This window comes from Cynocephalus volans, chromosome 8 (assembly GCF_027409185.1).
Source record: "Cynocephalus volans isolate mCynVol1 chromosome 8, mCynVol1.pri, whole genome shotgun sequence".
Classification (NCBI taxonomy): domain Eukaryota; kingdom Metazoa; phylum Chordata; class Mammalia; order Dermoptera; family Cynocephalidae; genus Cynocephalus; species Cynocephalus volans.
In genome coordinates, this window is record NC_084467.1 from 113,218,258 (window position 1) to 113,245,637 (window position 27,380).

Below are 27,380 nucleotides of genomic sequence, written 5' to 3' on the forward strand. Positions count from 1 at the left end.
TCACAGGTGAGCACAGGTTCTCAGACCACACTTTGAATGGCACTGCTTTAAAATATACACTGAAACTGAAAGAAAGAATAAAACAACAAAAAAATCCACAAAATAAAGTAAAAAATAAAATTTCCACTGAAAAACATTCAGCCCCAATAAAAGTACAATAAAAATTGAAATATAAAATACGAAATACAATTTAAATGGGTTGTGAAGAAAAGTTGTCGCAATTAAAATGGAAATAGTGAAATTCAGAAAATACTTTTTCATGGAAAAATTATCAGGGTTATTACCATAATTCCATTCAAAATGCCTATCTCATAAACATGGAATCAAAACTAAAACTGTGGGGTTAAACTATCCCCATATTTAAGTTACATCAAACATATTTCTCCTGTTTTCTGATTATGATGCTGAGTTTCTTAGGGAATGTGTGTATAAGAGAAATCTAACACATTCAAATTCCATCCTATTGCACAAACTATCCACTATTTCTTATTCTCTTTTAGAACTAATCCTTTACCTTACTTTTTTTTTTTTTTTTTGTCTTTTTCATGACCGGCACTCAGCCAGTGAGCGCACGGACCATTCCTATATAGGATCCTAACCCGCGGCAGAAGCGTCACCGCGCTCCCAGCGCAGCACTCTCCCGAGTGCGCCACGGGCTCGGCCCTACCTTACTTTTTAAATATTGGGATACCACTGACTCTAAGAATTCTAAAGAGCAGAAAATCTATTCCACTGTATAAAGACCAGATTGGAAAAGATAAAAAATGAAAATCTATTTTTTCCTCCAATGAGATGATAATTAGAAAAGGTGGCTAAAAACAACATACTCCCTGAGAAGTAGACTTAATGATGTAACCAATAAATTGAAAGCAAAATGCACTATGGTAAAGTGGATGAGATCCATAAAATGAGTGGGCTCTGTAATATCTAACAACAAAGTTATTTTTATCTATTAAAACATTGTTTAAAACCCCTATCAAAAACATATCCAGGACATCTGGCTCTGGCCATGACAAAGTTTTTTTTTATCAGACTAACCTACCTGCTGAAAACAACTATAAAACTACATAAAAGCAGAATAAAATACATAACAGTCTGGAGGCACTGGAGAACCACCAGTGTAGACGGATTGTAAGGAGTTGTGACCCTTCTGGGAAGCACATAAGGAGAACATAAGCTGAAAGTGGCAGTCTTGCTTGGCTAAGAAGTAAGAAATTTGCAGCAACTAAAGCAACTAAGATTGAGGGGAAAACCCTGCAGAGGAGAAACTCAAGAAAAAACAAGCCAAAAAAAGTCTCTGTACAAATTCCTCTTAAGAAAAGAAGAGTCTCTCCAGCTGTGCTTATACAGGATCTAACTCCAAGAGAGCCTGCAGGAGAGAGTGCCTATGAGGCTAAGGAGCAAATGCAGTGATTTCAGCACTCCACAGTGCTGGGAAGACAGAGGCTGTAGTTCAAGCCTTGTGAAGGAGGGAAGGTCTCGATAAACAATACATCTTCTTCACTTGAAATCCCCAGAAGAACCATCCACTAGGAATACAAACCACACTCTAAAGGTAAGAAGAAAGTTGAAACAAACTAGCCTTAACACAACACAAAACCAACCCTTAAAGATGTAAGTGATCCTCCACAATTTATCTGCCTGCCAAAAGAAAAGGCAACCTTTTGGCTGCCCAGTTAGCTCAGCTGGTTAGAGCAGAGTGTTAAGGGCCGGCCCGTGGCTCACTCAGGAGAGTGTGGTGCTGATAACACCAAGGCCACAGGTTCGGATCCTATATAGGGATGGCCGGTTAGCTCACTTCAGAGAGCGTGGTGCTGACAACACTAAGTCAAGGGTTAAGATCCCCTTACCGGTCATCTTCAAAAAAAAAAAAAAAAAAAAAGAAAAAGAAAAAGGCAACCCTCTGTGAAGGAAGAAGATAATGATACCAAAGTCTCTAGAATTTTTCATCCACAATGTTTAGCTCTAACGAAAAATTATAACTTCCTAAAAACAGACCTAAAATGCTAAAAGAAGAGGCTGCTAGAGACTCAGATATTGGACTTATCATACGAAGGATATGAAAATAATTGATTAACATACTCAAGAAAATAAGGGAAAAGATAGGGAATTTCACCAGCAACATAGTATCCACAGTGCTAAACTGCCATTAAGAAATTAACCGATGGGTTTAATAGATTAGACACATCAAAACACAGAAATCATGAACTGGACTACAGAATAGCAGGAACCGAAGCATAGAGAGAAAAGAGAAAAAAGAAAAACAGAATATATAGAAAAGAATATTACACATATGGAATATGGTGAAAAGAGCTAAGATACATGTAATTGTAGTGCCAGGGAAAAAAAGAATGGAAAAAAGAAGTAATATCCTAAAGAAATACAAGGGTACTTCAAAAAATTCATGGAAAAATAGAATTAAAAGATAATACAAATCTTTCCATGAACTTTTAGAAGACCCCTTATATTTCTTCAGATAAAAGAAATTATTTTAAACTGATGAATTTTTTTATTTATTTTAAACTGATGAAAGATATCAAACTTCATATTCAAGCTTTGCTCTACAAACTCTACTCAAGATAGAGAAAACTAAACATATCACAGTCAAACTGCTGAAAACTAAAACAGAAAATATTAGAAGCAGCCAAAGAAAAAGAAAATACACACTATCAAATTAACAACAAAACTGACAGATGACTTTGCAACAGAAACAGTGAGAACCAGAATATAACGGAATACATCTTAAAATGCTGGGGATGAAAGTGCCAACCTAAAAATCTATACCCAGTGAGTATATTCTTTAAAAATAAAGGCAAAACTAATATTTTTTTTCCAGACCACCCTCCCCACAAAAAACTGAGATAAGGCATTGACAACAGATCAGCGCTACAAGAAATACTAAAGGAAGTCCTTCAAATAGAAGGAAAATGATCCCAAACAAAGGCAAAGAGCTTCAGGAGGAATCAGAGAAAAGTTAACTATGTAATATTTATTAAATGAATATTGGCTGGTTATAAAAACAATAATAATAATAATGTCTTAGAGGGTTTAAAACATATGAAGAAGTGAAATATAATACCAACAGCACAAAAAGTGGAGCAGGTAAATGGAGTTAAACTGTTGTAAAGTTTTTGCATTGTTTGGGAAGTGGTAAAAGTACTAATTTACAGTAGAGTGAAATACTTTCAGGGATGCATATTATTAGTCTCTAGGGTAACATGTAAAAGAAAAATAGAATGTCAAACTAAAGAACAAATAAAGAAGAAAAATAGAAAAATAAGAAGTACTTGATTAATCCAGAAGAAGAAGGGAGAAATAAAGGAACAAAGAAGTGACAGGAAAATAGAAAACACAACATCAGAAATTACATTAAAAATAAATGGACTAACACTCTAATTAAAAGACAAATACGTTGAGACTAGGTTTTTGAAAAAACTATATGGTATTTACAAGAGATACAGTTTAAATATAAAGATACAAAGTAGCTGAAAGTAAAAGAACACAAACATGTATACCATATAAACACTAATATAAGAAACAAAGTAGAGTTAAGGCAAGACAATTAGAGATAAAAAGGAACATTTCATGATAAACAAGTAAATTTAACAGAAAGGTATAATAATTCTAAATTGTATGCCCCTGATAATATAGCCTAAATATGGAAAACAATGTTGACAGAAAATAAAAAGGAAAAATAGACAAATTCACAATCATAGTTGGATATTTTAACAAATGCCAATTAAGTAACTGATATAACAAGCAAAGAAATCAGTAAGGACATAAAAGATCTGAACTTCATAATTAACAAATTTATCTTACAGATATATGTAGAACATTATACTTGACCTAAATGACATATTCAGAACACCCACAAAATACACATTCTTTTTAGGGGCATATGAAACAGACCGTATGCTAAAGAAGTCTCAACATTTTCAAAGGCCAGAAATCATATAGTACATATTCTTTGACCACAGTGGAATTAAACTAAAAATCAATAAAATAAATTTAACTAGAAAGATACTCAAATGTTTGAAAATTAGGCAACATACTACTAAATAATCCACGGGAAAAGGAGAAATCACAATGTAAATTAGAAATATTTTAAGCTAAGTGAAAACAAAAACATGTCACATCAAAACTAGCAGGATGTAGCTAAAGTAACACTTAGAGGGAAACATTGTTTTAACTGCATATACTAGAAGAGAAAAAATATTTAAAATATTTCAAGAAGCTAGAAAAGAACAAATCAAACTCAAGATAAAAGGAAGGCAATAATAAAGAACAGAAATCAATGAAAAATAAATCAAAAAGCCAAAAGTTAATTCTTTCGTAAGATTGATAAAATTGATACGCCTCAGGTCAAACTGATAACAACAACAAAAAAAGACACAAATTTCCAATCAGAAATAAAAAGGAGACCTCATTAAAAATTTTAAACATATAGGGGCTGGCCAGTTAGCTCAGGTGGTTAGAGTGCGGCCTTTGTAACACCAAGGTCAAGTGTTTGGATCCCCTTACCCACCAGCTGCCAAAAAAAAAAAATCTTAAAAGATACAAAAGGGCATATTATAAACAACTTTACACCAACAAATTTGACAATTTAGAGAAAATGTACAAATTCCTTGATAAACACAACTTATCAAAACTGAAAATAAAAGAAACAGAAAATCTAAGTAGTCCTATAATTATTAAAGAATTTAATCCATAACTTAAAAGTATTTTAACAGAGAAAACTCCAGTCCTAGATAATAGATCTGCAACAAAACCAGCACCACTTCAGACAAGCCAAAGTACAAAATGGTGCTGCCCACCTCCTCCCGTCCCCTCGCTCTTCCCTTTACGAGAAACCTCCTGACTTAAACAGAAACCCCTTTTGCTTTTGCAAGGACGCAGTTCTCCACCATGATCCACATTAACATAATGACCCTCCTTGATGGTATCAGCCAGGTGTTGGCGCACTATATAAGCTCTACCACCCCCACACCTGGGGCTGTCCACCATTTTCAGGGCAGCCCTGGGCTGCCTGCCACTTAGCTAAAGTAGTGTTTTAAGGGAAACTGATATTTTAAATACTAATATTAGAAAATCAGAAAGATCTCAAATGCGTGATCTAGGTTTTCACTTTAAGAAACTAGAAAAAGAAGACCAAACTAAACCCAAAGACAGCAGACAGAAGAAAATAATACACAACAATAAAAATCAATGAAATAGAAAACAGTAAAATAGAGAAATTAATAAAATCAAAAGCTTGCCCTTTGAAAAGACCAAAAGTATTGAAAAACCTCTAGTTGGAGGTTCTCTTAATGATTAAAGGAAAAAGAAGACACAAATTATCAGTATCAGAAATAAAAGAGCAGACATCATTACAGAAATATTATAAACAACTTTATGCCAATAAACTCAACAACTTGGACAAAATGGACAAATGCCTTCAAAGATACCAACTGTCAAAGCTCACTCAAGAAGAAAGATAATTGAGCAGCCCTATATCTGTTATTCATAGTTAAAACCTTCCTACAAAGAAAATTTCAGGCCCAGATGCCTTCATTGGTGCATTCAACAATACATTTAAGGAAGAAATAAAACCAGTTCACAAACTTTTCAAAAAAAAAAAAAGAAGAGGCGGGGAGGAGGAATACTTCCCAGCTCATCGTATGAGGATAGCAGTACCCTGACACTAAAACCAGACAAAGACATTACGAGAAAACTACAGATCACATAAACAAAAATCCTTAACAGAATATTAGCAAATCAAATCCAGCAATATATAAAAGGGTAATATATCATTATTAATTAAAAGGGGTGGTTTATCCCAGAAATGCAAAATTGGTTCCAAATTTGAAAATCAATCAATATAATTCAAAAGTAGCAACAAAGCAAAACATAATCTTAATAGATGCAGAAAAAACTTTTTACAAAATCTAATTTAATTCATGATAAAAACTCTCAGCAACTAGGAATGGTAGAGAACATCCTCAATCTGATAAATGACACCTATAAAAAAATCTACAGGGGCCGGCCCGTGGCTCTCTTGGGAGAGTGTGGTGCTGACAACACCAAGTCAAGGGTTAAGAATCCCTTACCGGTCATCTTTTAGGGAAAAAAAAAAAAAACTACAGATAAATAGTGAAAGACTGAATGCATTCCCCTAAGATCAGGAACAAAAACACTGTTGAAGTCCTAGCCAGTACAATGACAGACAGATGGAAGGAAGGAAAAAAGGAAGGAAATACAGATTTGAAAGAAGGAAAAAAAACTTATTTGCAGATAACATAATTGTCTAAGTAGAAAATGCCCCAAAAATCCAAAAAAAAAGTATACAGAGCTAATAAGTGAGTTTAGCAAGATAACAGGATACAAAGTTGATATACCAAAATCTACTATATTTCTATATACTAACAATGAACAAATGGAAATTAAAAAAAAATAATAATAACAGCATAAAAAAAGAATTATCTAGGTGCTTCATAAATCTAAGAAAATATCTGAAAAATTTATATGCTAAAAACTACAAAATATTGCTTAGGGAAATTTTAAAAGACCTAAATAAATGGAGTTATAACTTATTCATGAGATGAGTAGACTCAATACTGTTAAAATGGCAATTTTTCTAAATTGTTCCATGGATTCATTACCAGTCAATATTCCAGCAGGCATTTCTGTAGAAAATGACAAGCTGATTCTAAAATTTGTATGAAAATACAAAAGACCTAGAATAAACCAACAACCTTGTTAAAAACGAAACAAAACAAAGTTGGAAGACTCAGACTACCTGATTTCAAGACTTACTATAAAGTTATAGTAATCAGGAAGGATGAATACAGGTGGAACACAGAGGATTTTTATGGCAGCAAAACTATGCTGTATAATATTGCAATGGTAAATACATGACATTATGCATTTGGAAAACCCATAGAACTGTATAATACAAAGATGGAAGCCTAATGTAAAATTAAGTTAATAATAATATATCAATATTGATTTATAATTTTAACAAATGTACCACGCTAATGTAACATGTCAATAATAGGAGAAACTGGGGGGGGGGGGCAGTGTAGGAATTATCTGTACTTTATGCTCAATTTCTCTGTAAAACTAAAATTGCTATAAAAATTAAGAGGAAAAAAAGTTATGATAGTCAAGACTGTGTAGGATTGGTGAAAGGTTAGACACATATATCAAGAGAACAGAATGGAAAGTACAAAAAAGTCCCACACAAACAGGGCCAAGTCATTATTTGACAAAGGTGCAAAGGCAATTTAAAGGAGAAAAAAATATTTTTAACAAATAGTGCTGAAACAACTGGACATCCATATGCAAAAAAAGAACCTCAACTGTACCTTATTCAAAAATTAACTCAAAATGGATCACATACCTAAATTAATATGTAAAACTATACAACTTCTAGGAAAAAATACAGAAAAAAACCTTTGTGATTTTGGGTCAGGTGATATATCAGCAAAAGCATAATACATAAAAGAAAAACCCAAAGAAGCTCTCCACGGTAAAGCTGAAACAATATGAGCAAAATAAATAATGATGTATGGGACTATAATTCATATAATAAAACAAATAACCACAAGTCTATACTCTATAAAAACTGAATAAATAAATACTGAAGTAGAAGAGAAGAGACAGCCCTTCTTCTCAGAAAAATTCCAGTCAGTGTAGAAGGAATCAGCGAAAAAGAAAATCGCCATTAGAAGGATACAGTTATAACTGCTGCAGGCAAGATCCACCAATGGATGCTAAAATTACTGGGCAAGAGATTGAGGAGAAACAGGATATAGGTACAGTTTCAAAGCATCTCCAGCAAGAAATGTGGTAATTACAAAGGGGAAGACCTTGCTGACACCACATTAATTAATCAAGTGATCATGGTAACCTCAGCAAGAATAAGACAAATTGACATCCCTCTGATTAGATGCACTGAGAAGTCACATCACTTCGGTGGTATTCTTGCAAAAAATGCACAACCACGATCTAAGCATTAAAAAACACTGAAAAAACCCATACGAGGAACATTCTACAAAATTATTAATCAGTAACTCTTCAAAAGTGTGGGAAAAAAAGAAAAAATATATAGTACCCATGCTAACTTTTTTTTTTTTTTTTTAAATGACCGGTAAGGGGATCTTAACCCTTGACTTGATGTTGTCAGCACCACGCTCTCCCAAGTGAGCTAACCGGCCATCCCTATAGAGGGATCCAAACCTGTGGCCTCGGTGTTATCAGCACCACACTTTCCCGAGTGAGCCATGAGCCGGCCCTTACTTCTAAGTTCTAATCGTTGTATTATGGTTATGCAAAAAAAAAATCTTTTCTGGTGATGGGCTGGTATAGGAATCTGAACCCTTGACCCTGGCGTTGTCAGCACCATGCTCTACCAACTGACCTAAATGACCAGCCCCTTAAAATTTTAACAATAAGGGAAGCGAGGTGAAGAGTATACAGAGACTCTCTGTACTATTTTTACAATTTTTCTGTCAGTCTAAATTTCAAAGTAAACAGTTTATTTAAAAAAAAAAAGAATAAAGCTCAGGAGTAGACCCACACATAAATGAGCAACTGATTTTCAACAAAGATGTCAAGGCAATTCAATGGGGAAAGAATGCTGTTTTCAACAAGTAGTACTGAAATAGATATAGATATCCCCCCCAATACCCCAAAAGAGGACCTTAATCCTTACCACAAAAATTAACTCAAAATGAACCACAGACTTAAATGTAAAACCTAAATCTGTAGGGCCTGCCCGTGGCTCACTAGAGAGAGTGCGGTGCTGATAACACCAAGACCATAGGTTCGGATCCCATATAGGGATGGCCGGTTAGCTCACTTGAGAGAGTGTGGTGCTGACAAAACCAAGTCAAGGGTTAAGATCCCCTTACCCGGTCATCTTTAAAAAATAAAAATAAAAAATAAAAAAAATAAAACCTAAATCCGTAAAACTTCTAGAAGAGAACAGATGAGAAAATTTTTGTGACCGTTGGTTAGGTAAAGATGTCCTAGATAAGACATAAAAAGCATGAACCGTAACAGAATAAATTGATAAACTCAACTTTATCAAATTAAAAACTCCTCAGGTAGTTAAAAAAAAAAAAAAATGAAAAAACAAGACACATACTGGGAGAAAATATTTGCAAAGCGTTTATCTGATAAAGGCCTTGTATCCAAAATATATAAAGAACTATTTCAACTCAATAATAACAGAACAATGAGCAAACATTTCACAACAGAAGAGATACACACGGCTGATAAACACACGAAAATATCCTCTATATCATTACTCATCAGTGAAATGCAAATTAAAACCACAATGAAATACCATTAAAAACCACTAGAACGGCTAAAATTTTAAAGTCTGACAACTACTGGCTAAGATGCAGATCAACTGCAAATTTCATACACTGCTGGTTGGAATGTAAAATGCTACAAGCGCCTTAGAAAACAGTTTGGCAGTTTCTTATTAACTGAAGCATACAATTACCATTAAAACCCAGCAATTACACTCCTCGTTATTTACAAAAGAAAAATGAAAACGTATGTCTATCAAAGACCTACATGTGAATGCTTACAACAGCTTCAGTCATAATAGGCAAAAATTGGAAACAACCCAACTGGCGAATGGATAAACAAATTGTGGTGCACCTATGCAATAAAACACTACTCAGCAATGAAAAGGGAGAGATTCTTCTTCAGGTTTACAGGAGAGATGGGTTAGCCATCTTTCCTCAGGTCACTGGTATTCCTGAATAAAAGATGACTTCCATTTTCACAAAAAAAAAAGAAAGAAAGAAAAGGAAGGAACAAACATGAATAAATCTCAAAAGCATTACACTAAATGAAAGAAACCAGATGCAAAAGGCTATCTAATGTATAACACCATATATAGTATATAGCATCTTGGAAAATGCAAAACTATAGAAATAGAAACAAGGCCAATTTTTGCCAATAAATTAGAATGGGGGACTACGAAGGAGTATAAAGAAATTTTGGGTTGATAGAATTGTTCTATTGTTTGTGGTGGTGGTTAACACAACTATATACATTTTTCAAAACTCACTGGATAAATTTTATTGTATGTAAATTACACCTCAATAAATGTGACATTTTTTAAAAATCAAGGGCTAGCCAGTTAGCTTAGTTGGTTAGAGTGTGATGTTATAACACCGAGGTCAAGGGTTTGGAACTCCATACCAGCCAGCCACTGAAAAAAAATTTTTTTTTTGGGCCGAGCCCGTGGCGCACTCGGTAGAGTGCTGCACTGGGAGCGCAGCGACGCTCCCGCCGCGGGTTCGGATCCTACATAGGAATGACCGGTGCACTCACTGGCTGAGTGCCGGTCACGAAAAAGACAAAATAAATAAATAAATAAATAAATAAAAAAAAAAAAAAAAAAAAAAAAAAAAAAAAATTTTTTTTAATTAAAATTTTAAAATTCATAAAAATAAAAAATCAATGTAACTTACCACATTAACAGAATAAAGGAGAAAAACCATATGATAATCTTAACAGAGACAGAAAAAAAGTGACCAAATTCAATATATGATAAAACTCAGAAAACTAGGAGACGAAAATAATTTCCTTAATCTGAAATAATATTTTCTTGGAAAGACTACAATTATCATGGTACATAGTGAAGGAATACTGAACACTTTCCCCGAGTTCAGAAACAATACATGTATGCCTGCTATCACTACTTCTAACCTACGTAGTAATGGAGGTATAGTACATGCAATGAGAAAAAGAAATCACAGGTGTTCACTTCAAAACCATTTGTAAAACTGAATAAAGAAGTCTTTTAGTCACTTGTCTGTATGTGTTACATTTCACAATAAAAAAATGAAAAATTTAAAAAAATTTTAAGGAGGCCTGAGTGGAAAAAATATAAATTCAGTTTCTCCCACTATTCTCTCAAACATGCTTCTGACACCAGATGTGTGGTGAGAAACCATTTACTGTGTGAATTAACATATGGAATGTTAAATTAAGTTTGGCCTAACAGTTTCTTTGGACATAGTGAACTGTAACCTAACATGATGTACAAACAGACTGTAACTTTGTCTTGTAACCAGTAGCTGAGTTTCAGCCAATCACAGGCAGCTAACTGTTCAAACCAAGTTCAAATAAGGCAAACGCCCAGCTGTAATCAATCCAGTTGTTTCTGTAATTCACTTCCGTTTTATGTATGTCACTTTCCTTTTTCTGTCCATAAATGTTATCTGACCATGTGGCAGCCCTGGAGTCATTCTGTACCTATTCTGGTTCTGGGGGCTGCCTGATTTGTGAATCATTCTTTCCTCAATTAAACACAGGTATATTTAATTTAATTTGTGTTTTTGGTGGGGTTTTTTGGCTGCTGGCTGGTACGGGGATCTGAACCATTGACCTCAGTGTTATAACATCATCTCTAACCAACTGAGCTAACTAGCCAGTTCTTAAATTTAATTTGTCTAAAGCTTTTCTTTTAACAGATGGTGTAAGAAGTAGGATTCAAAGTAGAGCTCCAGTGACCCCCATGAGCACCGAGTGACAAAGCAAGGTGCCCACCAGGCCCACTGTGTCCACTTCTCTCTTGCAGCAACTGGGGATCATGGGTAAGCTCTCTCTTGGATTCTGAAACTCCACAGATTTTTGTTTTGAGCTATCTTAGTTTGTTTGAGCAATTTTTTTAATCTGTTACTGGGTTTGGAAGTCACAACAGAAACTAGACTGGGCCCAAGATCATGATGGATCCAATAGTTAACTGGATTGGACCCAGTCAGAGGTCTCAGAGTCTGACTTGTTCAGACAGAAACTGACAGTAAGTGGCATTACCTCAGGGGGTGTGAACTCTGGCTTTCCGAAATCGGCAGGGATTTTGTACTCTACCCTCTTTGTTTTTCTTGCACACTTAGGTTAAAAAAAAAAAAAAAGAAAGAAAGAAATTGGTTAGGTTGATGAGGAGATCTCAAAGCCAAAGCCAAAATTTAATGCAAAAGTGGGAGTCTTCATTTCTGAAGAACTGAGTACTCTATATATATTTTTTTTCTTTTTTTTTTGTCGTTTTTTCGTGACCGGCACTCAGCCAGTGAGTGCACCAGTCATTCTTATATAGGATCCGAACCCTCGGCGGGAGCGTTGCCACGCTCCCAGCGCAGCACTCTACCAAGTGCGCCACGGGATCGGCCCAGAACTGAGTACTCTACCATCCATTATGCCTACCTTTACATGTATATGTATTAGGCCCTGAAAGCAGCCAAATGCTGCAAAGGTGGTGAAATCTTACTAAAGATAATTTAAAATTTACGGTGGAATGTTCCACGTAAACAACATGCACTTTAAGAAGTGCATTTAAAAATAAGGGCCCCCAAATTAGGTTCACCCAGGGATGCCTATTATGTGCAGAAGCTTCTAAAAAGATTTCAAATTTTTTATTGTGTCTTTTAAAACACTCTACAAAAGGCAAATAAAAAGCTTAAGCAACTAATTAATAATAAAAATTGAATCTGTTAATCTTTTGGCTCAGTGACTATCTCACCCCAAAGGTTAAAATAAAGATGGATAAAGTATTTATAAAAGGTAGGCCCTCAGGTAAAGTAGGCTTGCTTCTTTTTTCAGAGCTCTCCATGCTGAGTCCAGGTATACAGAATGCTTTCTTTGCTGTGCCCTGAACTCAGTAATTTTAGCTAAGAAACAGAAAATAAGTTAAAAAGACTGTTGAACTAAAATATGTATAATCAATTTTGATTCAATAAAAATTTTTTTTTTTTTTTTTGTCTTTTTCGTGACCGGCACTCAGCCAGTGAGTGCACCAGCCATTCTTATATAGGATCCGAACCCGCGGCGGGAGCGTCGCCGCGCTCCCAGCGCCGCACTCTCCCGAGTGCGCCACGGGCTCGGCCCAATAAAAATTTTTTTTTTTTTTTTTTTTAAAAGACTGTTGAACTAAACTGGTGTCCAAACATCTTTCTGGCATTCAGGTACATGGCAATTTTGAAACCCTTTTGTAAAAGAGATTTACATCTATAAAGGAAATTTCCATTTCTAAGGGTGTCTGCCTCCCTGCACAGAGGAGAGAGAGAAGACTGAGTCACTAGAAACTCTTACAATGGAAAAAGCATTGTTTTAAATTTACATAAGCCTTTTGTTTAAGGTGCTTTTCCTTGTCATCTTGTCTTAACTGGGCCTTTAACCTACACCCTCCTTCTTTGGTTTGGGCTATTGGGGTTTATGATGGTATTTAGGCCTGAAGTCTCAGCTCTGTGCTTTTGAGATGTAAATTTTCTACCCCATTTTACCTAAGCTATACCTTTGGAAATGTACTTTTAGGGTAAATGTGTTGGAGTGAGCAGGACTGAAGCCATGTTGGGACCTAAAGCTGCCTGGACTGCGGAGAGGGGGAGGATTTTAAAAAGGACAGTTTTCTCTCCACTCTTTCTTCCCATCTCCTGACTTTTTTTTATCTCACTCGCTAAGTAGGAAAACAAGGCTGAAAAGCTAATTACTTCTTTGCAAAGGTAACGGTTCTTTCTTTGAGACTTGTAGAGATTTCAGAAATGATCAACGCCAAGTGACTGAAGCTGACCTTGGGCACTAGCCAAGTACACTGGCGCAAATCAAAATCTTGCAGGGTCCTGAGATAACAGCGAAAATGAGAACAGAAACCAGATGAGGCCTTGGCAAGACCTTGTACCTGACCCGTAGAAATGGACCCCTCGTAACTCACATCTCCTGCTCTCCTGCTTTTCACCTCCCACATTCCATTCTCTCAACCCTTCCTCTAAAAATCCCTCAGTAAATGTAAATCTTTGAGATGGGATACATTACAATCTCCTTCAGTTGAATACATCTGCTTTTCTAACACCAACCATTTGAATTCCGAGTTTTTTTTTCTTTCCTTTTCAAGGGGGTGGGCGGCTGGACCTGGGTCCAGTAACAAAAGAATTTTCAGATGGTTGTTAAAAAATGGGATAAGTAAAGCAGACAGTGATGGAGTTAAAACAAAGACTAAATCAACCAAAGGTTGGATGGATCAAAGAGACCCTTGCTGGTCCCGCAACAACACAGGGCCGCAAACCAGTCTGCTATATCAACCCCAGTGTGGAAAAATTTTAAAAGTCAGAAAGCAGAAATTACAACAAACAATGTAGCTAACAATTGATTAGCGCAGTGATCAAAACAGATTAATCAAGAAAAGCCCTGTGACTTAAGCTCTTGTTGGAATGAGATATGTTTATAGATAAACTTGTCATAGTTTCAAAATTCTTTTTCTGTTAAAGTTGTAACAGATATTCATTAAATGTCTGAGTCACTAGGGCCAGCCATGGCTCACTCGGGAGAGTGTGGTGCTGATAACACCAAGGCCATGGGTTCGGATCCCATATAGGGATGGCCGGTTAGCTCACTTGGGAGAGCGTGGTGCTGACAACACCAAGTCAAGGGTTAAGATCCCCTTACCAGTCATCTTTAAAAAAAAAAAAAAAAAAAAAAAGCCTGAGTCACTTCTAAATAGGTTAAAATACTAAAACATTAATTGCTGAACACAGGTTTAAGATATACATCTTATTTTTATATGGCATAGAGAAGCTAAATATATTTTAGTCTGTAAATAAACATAAAAAAATTGTTATGAGAAAATGTTTCTAAAAATTATGAAATGGCTCTCATCTACAAAATGCTCATATAAAACAGTTCAAAACTGCTTACTTCCTAGATTTTTCACTAGAAATTCAGGTTATTAAAGTTAAAAATTATTCTAGTTATTCTATGGTAATTAAAATTGTAACAGCCTGAACAGATGTGACTCCATTTTGTTAAGTCTTTGAATTTAAAAACTTGTTCTCTTCTGTAACCCAAACCACATAGCCTGCAGCTAATTGCCAAAACACAATGACTCTTGCTCTCACATTGCATACAAATAATTAGAGGGAAAATTATTAACCCAGATGTACATGCTTTACTAGCTTACTAACCTGATCTTATTTGGGAGTAACAGGAACTGAGCCCACTGAGATGAAGTATGACGCTGGGCAACTCCCACCTGGAAAGTTCCTTGATGATTACCTGAAACACTGAAGCATGTCTGCACATCCCACTTGGCCACCTCAGCTTTCCACCCAGACCCCTATAAAACACCTTGGTAAACCTGGGAGAGGCAGAGATGGTCTTTGAGACATAAGTCCACCATTTCTCCAGGCTGCCAGCTTCCTGATTAAAGCCTACCTTTCCTTATACCAACACTTGTCTCTCAATTATTGGCTATTGAGCAGCAAGCAAACAGGCCTTTTCAAAAGCACTCCTTATACAAGAAAAGTAAGACGTATTTTTGCTAAGTGCAGATTACATGAAAGACGTGTTTTAGGTAACAAAAAAAAAATGTAAATTGTGTCCTAAAGTAGAATGATTGGTTGTTGCCATATGAGAAAGAGGAAAGGTTGTAGGTCTGTGGAAGATGTATCTAGCAAAAGGAATTTTTTTCTTTTTTGTTTGGGAGGGGTGGGGGTTGGCAGCAGCCGGCTGGTACAGAATCATGAAAGGAATTTTATGTGTGATCAAGCTGGCTAACATTAGAAAAGAATTACTTATAAGTATTTCTAAAAATTGATCATTAATATCAAAAGTACACTAATATAAAACTAGAATTTTATTTCCTAGCTCATTAGGTCTTTCAATTATTTGGAAAACTGAGTCTCTTCTCTAACGAAGAGTAAAACTTTTTCCTTTTTGAAATCTTTAACTATCACTTTAGCTAAATTAATGACAATTATTTTACAATCACCTGTGATCTTATTTTGATCAAGTGTTTTAAACCTTTGACATATTTGATAGGCTTCCCAAAACCAAATTTCAAAATCAAAATTAGGTCTTTTGGACCTCAAATTAACTTTGCCTCCTGCAGCACCTAAAAGAGAGATAATAAAACAGGCTTATTAGATATGTTAGATTATGTGGGAAGCACTGTCAAATAAGAATTGGTGTTTAACTTTTTTTGAGTTATATTTGTACAGATATGTTATTAATATATGTTTCAAAGTTGTACAAGATTACTAAAACACTGATATGTCTTAGTATATTATCAGTCGTTATTACAGTTATTATTTTAAATAATTGTAAGCCACAGAAATAAGCAAATTTCCTGGTCAATTGCATCTTTAACCATAACCATTTTAAGTTTTGCTGTCCACAGTTAATTGCCTAATTCTGATGCTTTTCCTGAAAGCTCTTTATATACAATTATAATCCTAAAGTGTTATGCCTTCATGAGGTTCATGGAAAAAATGAAAAGGATTCTGACAAGTACAGGTTTCTGATAATCTTAGATCACACCATTGTACTAGGTAAAAATTTCCAGAACTCTAATGAAGAAACTGATTGGTTTATAAAACTGATAACCACTATCAAACAAAACAAGAATTAATACCAAGGAAATACTTTGGTAGATTTTTATACTATTATTAGCCTGTACTGAAATTGTTAAGATATATAATTTGAATAAGTCCATGATCCAAGTCAAATTATCTTTGATAACCCATTTAATAAATAGTGCTATGCAACTGAACTGGAAAAATAACATTAGTATTTAAGAGGATATAAATCCAATGTTAAGCACAGACTCATGGTCCTTCCTGAGTCACTAAATCTTCATTATTAAAAGCTCTGCACTCTATGAATCATCATGAAAGAGATAAAATTACCCAAATTATGGGGAAAAAAAAAATAGCAGCTCAGGTGCATCAGGGCTGGCCCTGTGAGAGGTGGGAAGCTGCAGAACAGAGCAGGAACCAACAAAAGCTGCAGCTGAGCCCTTTTTGTGAAGTTGACTGGAGTCTGCAGGGTAGAAAAGGACCTCAGAGCACACCATAACAGCCCCCAGGTCAGCAAGATCACTGACAAGGTTCCCATGGACCCACATAGGAGCGAGGGCTACAGCCAAACAAAGAAAGGAACCACCCATAGGCCAGTGAGTGATCACAAGAGACCCCACGCATGCCCCTGACCCAAAGAAAGCTTTTGGAGTGTAGAAGGGAGGCTGGCTTGCTGGGAGAACATTGGGGCAGCTGGTCACGGGTTCAGATCCCCATACTGGCCAGCCACCAAAAAACAAAACAAAACATTGGGGCAGCTGATCTGCATTCCCATAACAGGCCCACTCAGTGGAGACTGGTCAGAGCGATAGAACTGCAGGGGGCACAGTGTGCTGGAAAGACTAAGTCCCAGGCCAGAATTTCCACAAAGCCCAGGTATATATAACCTCACAAGACAAAGAAGTGATTAAAATACTAACAGTTAAAATTTGCTCTGCAAAAAATCATTCACCAGAGAATCACCAGCAAAGCAGCAATTTAGCTCAACCACAAACCACAGACCAATGACAAAGCTCTGATATTAACCAGTAAAGGTCTGACACCACCAAAGAACATCTATAAAACCTAGAAGAGGTAGTAGTCTCCTCAAATGCCCAGGCATCAATGTAAAGACACAAACATCAAAAAAGAACAGAGAAATATGACACCAACAAAGGAAACAAACCATGCACCAGCAACGGACCCAGAGAAACAGACATTTATGAAATGTCTGACACAGAATTCAGAATAACCCTGTAATGTAAATGTGGAACATAGACATATTTCCCCCTCCCCAGGCATACCAGTGTTTCCCTCCCTTCTGGAAAACTACCCCTGGTCAAGGTAGTTACCCAAGGAAAGGCACATCTCCTTTAAGACAAACAGAAGACTGGAGGAAGCAGTGACCCTACGTAAACTGACATGCTGGTGTGAAAGTGCTCTGGCGCCAGGAGGGTAGCAAGTAAATTAACTTATCTACTCAGCCAGATCTCCCATGCTAGCTATGAGCTGAGTGAGGGGCATGTAAGCATGCAAATGATTTATACCTAGCTTTACTTTGATCTGTTCGCTATATAACTATATAATTGTTGTATGTACCCCTTGGCAGTGCAGATTTCTAGCTGACTGGCTGCCACCAGCACCTCCCGTAAGTCTAATAAACCAATGTCTCTACCTATTGCAACATCAGGTGAGTTTCTTTAAAATAAGCAAACACTACACACGTACCCTTTCAGACTTGAGGCTCCTGCAATACAAACCCACTTAAGAATGTTCAGGGAATCACAAGAAAATACAGATAGAAAATTAAAACAACCCAGGAGCAGAATGAGAAACTTGACAAAGGAAATGAATCAAATAAAAATTTTAAAAAAGAAAGAAACTCTAGAAATAAAGAATACATTATCTAAACTGAAAAACTCAATAGAAGCTCCAACAGCAGACTTAAACAGAAAAAGAATCAGTGAGAGCTGGAAGACAGAACATATGAAATTACCAAATCAGAGGAGCAAAAAGAAAAAAGAAGAAAAAATGAAACAGAAATACAGCAAATACAGTGTGAGAAATGCCCTCACCTGTCCAATGCCAAAGGATAGTCTCAGAGACACGAGGTACACTGAAGCGAGACTTTAACAGCGATCTTGCAAGACTGGGTGTCTCCTGGACAAGCACGCCAGAAACAGTTACATGGAGCAATTTATTCCCCACTGCACAAATCCCTCCCCCAGTTCCTCATTGGGAGTACTAAGGGATGTACAATCTTCCTGGACATCGCCTGAGTTTTATAACTTCCTTTTAAGGCATTTATTGTCCCCTTCCCTCAGGTGGAAAGGGGTAGGCTCAAGACAAACCTGCAAAAAAAGCCTGCCAGAAGTCCTGAGGAGGAAGAAGAACCAGTAAGTAAAAAGAACAAGGTGACCAGCCACCATCTTGAGAAATCATCCTCGGGAAAGTGCACTTTCAGGGGTTATCACACCACAAGTTAGTCAAGCAACCCTTGTTAAGCTATTCTTGAAAATGAATCACTTAGGCTATTTTCCCACATACAGAACTCCCTCAAGCAAAATAACCTCTGCATAATTGGCATACCCAAAAGAGAGGAAAAAGAAAGACACGTATGAAGCATATTCAAGGAAATAATGACTGAAAATTTCCCAAGTAAGCAGAAAGATAACAGAATAGAGGTCCAGGAATCTCAGAGATTGCCAATCAAATTCAATCCAAGGAGGAACACCGCAAGGTACATCATAATCTAGTTATCAAAAACCAAAGACAAAGAAAGAATACTGAAAGCAGCAAGAAAAAGGAAACACATAACATTCAAAGGAGCCCCAATATGTCTCTCAGCAGATTTCTCAGTAGAAACCCTACAGGCCAGAAGAAAATGGGATGATATATTCAGGGTGCTGAAGGAAAAAGACTGTTAGCCAAGAATGGTGCTGGGAAAACTAGATATCCACATGCAGAAGGCTGAAAGTAGACCCTATCTCTCACCATACAAAAAAATCAACTCAAAATGTATTAAGACCTAAATTTAAGACAGGAAACTATGAAACTATTAGAAGAAAAATAGGGGAAACACTACATGAGATGGGAGCAGGCAACGCTTTTTGAGTGAGACTACAAAGGCACAGGCAAGTAAAGCAAATATACACAAGTGGGACTACATCAAACTGAAAAGCTTCTGCACAGCAAGGGTCACCATCAACAAAGCGAAGAAACAACCTATAGAATGGGAGAAAGTATTTGCAAACTACACATCAGGCAAGGGACTAATATCCAGAATATATAAGAAACTCAAACAATTCAACAGTAAAAAACCAAATGACCCAATTAAAAAACGGGCAAAGGACCTGAACAGACATTTCTCAAAAGCTAATATAACAAGCACATGAAAAAATGCTCAAAATCACTAATCATCAGAGAAATGCAAATTAAAACCACAGTGAGATATCATCTCATCCCAGTTAGAATGTGACCTTGGTGTCACAGGCTGCAATCTAATCAACTGAGCTAACTGGCCAGCCTTGGAATAGCTATTACCAACAGAAAACAATACATGCTGGCGAGGATGCAGATAAAAGGGAACCCTCCTACACTGTTGGTGGGAATGGCAAATTTCCACTGTGGAAAACAGTATGGAGGTTCCTCAGAGAACTAAAAACAGATCTACTTTATGCCCCAGCTGCCCCATTACTGGGTACATACCCAAAGGAAATGAAATCAAAAAGAAACTTGAACTCCCATGTTCATCACAATACTATTCACAAAAGCCAAGAGATGGAATCAACCTAAATGTCCATGAATGGATGGATGGATATAAAAACTGTAGTATATATACCCAATGGAAAACTATTCAGCTACAAAAAGAAATTATATCCTATCATTTGCAGCAACATGGATGGAACTGAAAATCATCATGTTAAGTGAAGTAAGTCAGGCACAAAGACAAATACCACCTGATTTCACTCACATGTGAAATCTAAAAAAAAAATAATAAAGTGGTTCTCATAAAAGTAGAGAGTAGAACAATGGTTACGAGAGGCTGGGAAGGAAGAGAGGTGGAGGAGGAGGAAAAATGGTGGACTTTGAGTAATCCTTTGCGTTTCCATCACCCTGGGGGAGAGGTGTCATGACTAAATGCTGTGAGGCTTTAATGCATTACACCATAGTGCATTTTTACCAGGTAGAGGAAGCTTTTCATGATCCACTGACTGAATACAATCAAACCCTTCATGATCTAGAACCCAGAAATGGGATCTTCTGGAAACAACATCAAAGAAAGATTGCCCTTGCCATTCACACTGTAGCAAAACTTCAGGATCTCAAACATTGGATTCCCATCACGCAACTCAAAAGGAACCCTCCAGACTCTTGAAAATGTACACCTACCAGAGATTTTAAGGTACAGCTAACCAGGGAAATTTCTCCCCAGAAGAAGACAGCATCCTAAACATGGACAGCTTTCCCAAGATCACAAATCAAGAATTCTCTCTCATCATGAAACTCTTACTTCCCTTAATTTTTCCTTACTTTTATGACTGCCTATTTTGCTTGGCAGGATAATACTGTAATTACAATTTTACAATCAGTAGCTTCTGTGGGTAACTTGGAGTGTTGGATCTGTCATGCCAAGTCCAGATCTTTGCATGACCTAAGGGATCCTTTGGTTTACCTAATGGCTATCTTTGGCAACATCACTAATGTAACTGTTGTTCAAATTGTACTAGTGATAAGATTTCTGGACCCAGTTTTAACCTAACTCAGTAATGAGATACAAGAACCAGGAACAACCAGTATATAACAAGACAGGTTTGCACCAAAATCCCAAATCAAGTTTCTTGCAAATTGATTTATGTGCAAGGGTACTACAGAACTCTTTTAACCTGTAATAACTTTGCATCTGATTCTTGGCTAGAAACTTCTAATTTCACCATCCCAAATAATGTATTCCTGAACAAGAGAACTGGACAAAAGGGTCTTGTGTGCACCCACAGGGTTTATTTTTTTGTGAAGGATTTCACAGCCAGCCTTATACATGAGCAATTTTATACCTTGATGGATGAAAGATGAAGAGCCATTGTGGGCTAGGAATTTTTTTTTTTTTTTTTTTTTTTTTTAAAAGATGACCGGTAAGGGGATCTCAACCCTTGGCTTGGTGTTGTCAGCACCATGCTCAGCCAGTGAGCAAACCGGCCATCCCTATATAGGATCCGAACCCGTGGCCCTGGTGTTATCAGCACCGCACTCTACCGAGTGAGCCACGGGCCGGCCTGGGCTAGGAATTTTAATAGTATCTTTGTTGCTCCATAATCAGTCAGAAACAGAACACTGATCCACTCCTCTTAACCTACATCACAAATTAAAAAGAACATTGCAAGAAGGCATTAACCTTTCTGGATGGGCATAACTCGTAGGGATTTTCTTTTTCATGACTTGGAATAAATATAAATGAGGCAATGATTAGAAAATCATCCCTCACAACAGGCTCTATAGCACATTCAACTGCAAAGGCTATGACTGCACAACCGACTTCTCATCCTAAATAATAGAATAGCTCTAGATTGACTCTGAACAGAGAAGAATCTGTGTAGTTGCTGACACTTCTTGTTGCACATGGATGAATACATTGGTTATTACAGAGACTCAGTTGCAGAGGATTAACAAACAGGCTACTTAGTTAAAATGGGTAGACTCTTCATCTGGCTCATTCTTTGATCTATTTGATTCTAGTTGGTTTGGTTCATGGAGACCCTGGCTAAAGAGCATACTACAACCTCTTTGTAGTATCCTTTTGATAGTCATAACAGTAGTCTCGGGAGGAGGGAGGGAGGTTTTGGTGATGGGGAGCAATAATCAGCCACAATGTATATCGATAAAATAAAAATTTTAAAAAAATAAAAAATAAAAAAAAATAACAGTAGTCTCACTAGTGCACTGTATTCTCTCAAAAGTTTTAAATGTTTGCATACAGCCATCCATAGAACATCAAATGATCTCTCTTCAACTGGAATGACAAACTCAAACAAACGTGTGATCATGAGGATACCATAACATATGAATGATGTGCTGAGACTACAAACCCAAAATGATGGTAATCAAGAGTAGTGCTAATGGCCTAAGTTTTGGTTACACTCTCACCTAGGTGAGAACCTGACCAAAAGTGGGGAAGTTTTAAAATTATGAGAGGCTTTTGTTTTCCACTGAGCTCCTCTAGTAGGCCCCAACAGCTCAAACCAAACCAAAATGGAGTAACCCATGCTAAGAGCCACATGATCAAACTGAAACTTTAAGAAAGCATATAGATCTCAGAAAGAACCAGTTGTTTCTTTTTTTTCTCTTGAAAACTAGAGATTCCACCATAAGGAAGTCCCCTCTGCTCTAACCCTTACAAAAAAGTTACCTGAAGTTAACCAGTTTTTTTTCCCTATTGTTCTGTTTCCTTGATCCCATCTTACAAAACCCATTGTTCTTCTATTTCTCAAGGGGATTTGAGAATAAGTCCAATTACAATGGTGAGAGAAAGCGATGTCAGTTCCTAACAGCTGCCACCTAAGTAGGGGTCAACTTTAAGTTTGACCTAAAAGTTTCATTGGACATAGTGAATGGTAACCTAACTTGATGTGTAAACAGACTGTAACCTACTCTTTTAACCAGTAGCTGAGTCTCAGATAATCACAGGCAGACAACTGATCAAACCAGGTTCAAATAAGGCAAATGCCCAGCTGTAACCAATCCAACTGTTTCTGTACCTCTCTTCCATTTTATGTACGTCACTTTCTTTTTTCTGTCCATAAATGTCATCCGACCATGTGGCAGCCTTGGAGTCACTCTGAATCTATTCTAGTTCTGAGGGCTACCTGATTCACAAATCATTCTCGGCTCAATTAAACTCTGTTAAATTTAATTTGTCTAAAGTTTTTCTCTTGGGCCAAGCCCGGGGCGCACTCGGGACAGTGCGGCGCTAGGAGCACAGCGACGCTCCCGCCGCGGGTTCGGATCCTATATAGGAATGGCCGGTGCACTCACTGGCTGAGTACCGGTCACAAAAAAGACAAAAAAATATAAAAATAAAAAAAAAAGTTTTTCTCTTAACAGGTGTCAGAAGCATGTTATAAGTGTATAGTGGGAGAAACTGAATGAGTGTGTTTTTTCCCACTCATTTGGTGTCAGTGAAGAGGGCTTTGCTAGAACAGCCCTGGCTCACAAAAACGTGTGATTTGGAAGAGAAAAAAATGAAAGGGTGGAGGATGAGGAAGCTTTGATTGCTAGGTGGTCACATGGTCACCCACAGTATGGAGCTGCACTTACTAAAGGTAAAATTACCAGTGGAATTCAGAGATGGATCTAACTCTCAGGGAATTGGTTCACTGGATGCATAAGGAAATGCAAATTAATAGGAGAAAATCAAAATATTCAATCCCTTGGTTATTATTATCTGTAACAGCTAAAATGAAATTAAAAGAAAGTACTGGGTCAGACCTTGATGCTAGATCAAGCACAGATTTCAGTCAGTCTAATCTTCAGCCACCAGACTCAAAGCTGTCCCCAAAGAAAAAATTAGGCAGGGACAGCAGAAAGTATCTCTAAGACCTGTGGTCACCCAGAAGAGGTCAATGTGGGGGAACGGCTAAACCACGAAACTACTGAAACTACAGGGTATAGTGTGAAGGAATTGTTTCATTCTGTAGATCAGTATCATTAGCTTTCTGAGAAAACTACTAAAATGGATTATCAGAATACCTGATTGTATTAGTCCGTTTTGTGTTGCTGTAACAGAATGCCTGAGACTGGGTGATTTATAAAGAAAAATGAAATTTATTGCTTACAGTTTCTTAGGCTGAGAGGTCCAAAGTCCATCTGGTGGTGATAAGAGTGACCTAGAGGTCTCACATTGCAAGATGGTGGGAGCAGAGAGAGAGAGAGAGACAGATTCTCCTCTTCTTTTAAAGCCCTCAGAACCATGCCCTGAGCACCACTTTTAATCCATTCACTACTGCATGGTCCTACAATCCAATCACCTCTTTCAGGCTCCACATTTCAATTGCCATAATAGGATTTCCCACCCTCTTAACAGTCACAATGGGGGCAAAGCTTCTAATACATAAAACTTGGGAGACACAATTCAAGCTTCAGGGAGTTTTGGGGGGACATAATTCAATCCACTACACTAATTTAGGAGCAGTACAAGGGTACTTCGAAAAGTTCATGGAAAGAACAGGGGAGAAGACCATGTGAAAATAGAGGCAGAGACTGGAGTGAGGCATCTACAAGCCAAGGTATGCCAAGGATTGCCAGCAAACAGCAGAAGCTAGAAGAGGGAAGGAATGGTTCTTCCCTACAATGTTCAGGAGCATGGCCCTGCTAACACCTTGATTTCATACTTCTGGCTCCCAGAACTGGCTTGTACTGCACAAGGAAGGAGGGAAAGTGAAAGGAAGATGAGTAAGACACTGCTTCTGTCCCAAGGAGTTCAGTCTACCTCGGTCAGTGCTGTGACAGAGCTGGCTGAAATGGCTTTGGGAATGCGCATATTTCCTACAGAAAGAACCAGGAACCCTGCCTGTGGAAGGCTTCCTGGAGGAGGGTCTGTGCCAAGTGTCAGGGGTTGAGAGAGAAAGGAAGTTTGAAATCAACATAAAACAGTCAGAGATCTCCCTTTCTAGTAAGAAGCTAAATCTGTTTTTTTTTTTTTGTCGTTTTTTCGTGACCGGCACTCAGCCAGTGAGTGCACTGGTCAGTCCTATATAGGATCCGAACCCGCGGCGGGAGCGTCACCGCGCTGCCAGCGCAGCACTCTACCAAGTGCGCCACGGCTCGGCCTAGAAGCTAAATCTGCATGCAGTTAAAGGAGACAATGTTAAAAAAAAAAAAAAAAAGAAAAAGAAAAGAAAGTTTGTGCAAAGATTCATATTATTTTTTAATTCCATTTTCTCATAAACTTTCTGAATTACCCTGTCTTTGGTTTTAAATTTTACAGAGTGGAGGAACAAGTTTGGGTTGATGAAGGACCCATAGCTAACTGTGGAACAATCACAGATGATTACATGTGATCCAGACACACTGGTTACTTCTGAGGGATCAGCCAACCTGGTTGACTGGATGAAAGCCACTGTAAGGTCTGTTTACCCCGAGAAGGGGAACTGTCAATCTCCCCCTATAAAAGCCAAGTGGAACTAGCTTTATGATGGCCAGGATATTCACCTGCTGAATATGCCCATTACCCAGGTCATGTTAAATACTATGATTAAGTAATCCCCTTTATTGTGGACCCCCCCCACATGTAACCTCACTACTGCAAAACCAAAAGACAGTTCCGGAAGCCTTATAAAAATTGCTGTCTCAGCTTCCCCTCATGGGTCTCACAGATGCTAATAAAAACATCAGGTTAATTAACAAGACAATGGGGAACTGCAGAAGGGAGAGTAAAGGACTCAGCCCAAGAAGGTGGAAATTTTTAAATGGTTATTGAGAAATAAGGTGAAGAAAGAAAACGTTGCTAGGGGAAAATAAAACAAGAGGAAAAAGAAATGAGTCTATTCCTAGCAGCATGGAAATCTTTAGATGGTTTTTAAGAAATGGGGTGAACTGTCTTGGCCTATGCTTTTCATGCTCCCCTGTGCTCACTTCTAACAGGGAAGTGTGGCAGGACACACAGCAATCTCTCAGTTCAGGAGGGCCATCCTAAGAACAGGGCAGACTCTTAAAGGCAAAGAGGACAATTTAAGAGAAAAAGAAATGGGATGATGAAAATTGATAGGGTTAAAACAAAGGTCTTAACACAACATTGATAAGGTTGGGTGGACAAAAGGGAGCCCCTGCCGGGCCCCCAATATTAAAGAGTTCCAAACACGTCTGCTGCATTTACCCCAGTTTGGAGAAACTTAAGAAGTCAGAAGCAGAGATTGCAATAAGAAATCTGATCTAAAATTGCCTGGGGCAAAAGGCAGATTAATCAAGATAAAGACTGACAAATAGACAAGGGTCCCCTTAGCTCAAACCCCTGTTGGGAACACAAAGCTTTATGTACACAAGTGGGTAAAATGGTTAGGGGGTGGTAAAGAGAAATTCCTAGGACTCCTTGAAATGGCAGCCCCATGCACTATTGTACCAAAATCCACTGGTGAAGCATTGACTCCAGCTACAATCAGATTGAGAGAACATAAAAGGTTTGACAGGATTATGAAAGTTGGAATGTTTAAACAGGCTTTATATAAAGAAGTTGTGTCCTAAATGTTTTATGGAAATGGATATTAGGTCTGGTAGCCAGCGAACAGTTTCCATACTTAGTATTGTAAAACAGAAGATATGTAAATCCACCTTTCTAGCAATATTAATTGGGCATGCTAAATGGGAACAGTAAGACTGCCCAAATTTACAGAATGGAAAGTAGAAACTGTAGTGCTGGTATGGACAAATTCTGTCTGATAGCCCTAATATGAAGCATTTACTGGGGCTTATAGCAAAAGCCTGTCAGCACCTCTTAGCGATGACTACTGGGACTTTGGACTAGAGAATTTCCACTTCAGGGGCATTTACTACTTTGCTGTGGGACATTAATTGAAGCCACCTCTTATGACTAAAGGACAAAATAACCTTAAAGCCTTAAATACCCAGGATGACTTAATACACAGGATGTCACAGAATGTCTTAGGAGATGTCACAGCAGTGCCCAGAGAGTTCCATAATAAAATGGAAAAGGCTTATATAGGATCATGCAACCTGGGGAATGAAAGGAGGAGATCCTCACAAGCAGGAAGCCTCTTTTCCCCCTACAACTGACTCTAGAACTACATGAGGAGATGCTGGATTCTATTATCACTTGGACAGTGCCCAATAAACTGCTCTCAACTAACAAAGAGTAGCTTGGTTTGTGAGTAGCAGTTCCAACATGAATGGACAACATATTGTTTGGAAGGATGCCACTCTGATCAAAGAAGGTAAAAACAAATCAGCTCAGTGGGCTTGGGCTGAATTGCATGCTGAAGAACTGAAGAGTGGTATTCTTAGATTTTTACTGACTCATGGGCAGTGGCCAATGGCCTGGCCACA

The 27,380-nt window shown here is 37.5% G+C and overlaps 1 protein-coding gene and 1 non-coding gene across 4 annotated transcripts in view; one reads left to right on the top strand and one right to left on the bottom strand.

Annotated features, from left to right (window-relative positions):
* The window catches only part of GON4L (gon-4 like), an 89,840-nt gene that overhangs the window by 48,477 nt on the left and 13,983 nt on the right, over positions 1–27,380 (bottom strand). The window lies entirely within an intron of this gene.
* On the top strand, positions 25,917–26,051 carry LOC134385408 (small Cajal body-specific RNA 11). Its single transcript, XR_010024380.1, has one exon. It is a non-coding gene; the product is annotated as a small Cajal body-specific RNA 11 (non-coding RNA).